This window comes from Gossypium hirsutum, chromosome A13 (genome assembly GCF_007990345.1).
Source record: "Gossypium hirsutum isolate 1008001.06 chromosome A13, Gossypium_hirsutum_v2.1, whole genome shotgun sequence".
Classification (NCBI taxonomy): Eukaryota; Viridiplantae; Streptophyta; class Magnoliopsida; order Malvales; family Malvaceae; genus Gossypium; species Gossypium hirsutum.
This window is the reverse complement of record NC_053436.1, coordinates 98876141-98877451: the sequence shown is the minus strand read 5'-3', so window position 1 is coordinate 98877451 and position 1311 is coordinate 98876141. Positions and strand designations below refer to the sequence as shown.

The following is a 1311-nucleotide window of genomic DNA, read 5'->3' as shown; positions in this document are numbered from 1 at the left end:
TTATTTATCTTTCACCAATAACTTAAATTAATTATAAAAAAATTAAAATATTTTTGTAAAAAACAATTGAATATATATTTATGCCAATTAAATAACAAATTAACTTTCTGTGTTACTGTAAAGGAAAATAGTAAAAGAAAATAATTTGAATGATTGATTTATTATTTTTGGAAAGTTAAATAATTAAATTAAAATCAAAATAACTGTTTTATAACATACATCAAAATTGAGTCACTCTACACTTTTTTTATTATAAGAAAACTAATACGATTGAAATAAGATAAGAGCAAGTGTTTAGTATTGATTACCTTTAATATAAAAACTACATACTGCAACCGACAAATCCCAAACCATCTGATCGATTGAAAAACGAAAACTAGAAGAACTGAGAACAGGGGAGGCACAACATACATGTCCCCATTTTATTTAAAATCATAAACAAAAGCTGGAATTACTCAATTCCAAAATGTTTCTTCATCTGCAGGATAAAATCATAGACTTTTTGTTGGTCAGGAAGGGACTTGGCTACACTCTCCTTTTGCATGCACCTTTTAGCCCATGCTATTAGTTTGGGACACTCTGCTTCAATGCTGAAGTTCCCACACTTCTCATAAGCATAAAACCAGCTATAAAGCGGAATGAATGCAACATCCACATATCCAAAACTTTCTCCTCCAAAGTAAGGCTTGTCCCCAAGCTCCTTTTCTATCAGCTTCAGGCTTTCTATGAATTCTTTCTTTGCTGTTGCTTGCTCTTCTCCCTTTGTCTTCCATACTCTGCTCCCCAGGTCATATATCTGCATTTCATTTAACATTATTTTAGGCACAATACTTTGCTCTCCTATTTGTGTAAACAGTTCCAAAAGGCAAAAAAAAAAAAAGAACGTACCTTCTTGTCAATATAATCAGCCCAGAATCTTACAGTAGCTTTTTGGTAAGGGTCAGAAGGGAGCAAAGGAGCTTTGTCATGCCATACCTCATCGATGTACTGAACCTGAATGAGCGACTCACAAACAGGTTTACCGTTATGGATAAGGACAGGGATTTAGTTATGAACAGGGTTCATCTGCAGCAGTAAAGCACTCTTGTTCCTCAAGTCTTCTTCCTTGTATTCGTACTTAATCCCTTTCTCAGCCAAAGCAATCCTGGATCTCATCCCAAACAGACTTGGCCAGAAATCCAGCAATACTACTTCCTCTGCCATTCTATTGATCTAAAGATTCAAATACTAAAACTAAAATCTTGGGCTTGTTCTTTTCTCTCTCTGATTCTGAACTGAAGGGGTATAAGTATGTCTATTTATAGGCAAAAA

The 1311-nt window shown here is 34.0% G+C and overlaps 1 pseudogene; it reads right to left on the bottom strand.

Moving 5' to 3' along the window:
• Positions 1 to 276: 276 nt before the first annotated feature.
• Positions 277 to 1311, bottom strand: LOC107911337 (probable glutathione S-transferase; annotated as a pseudogene).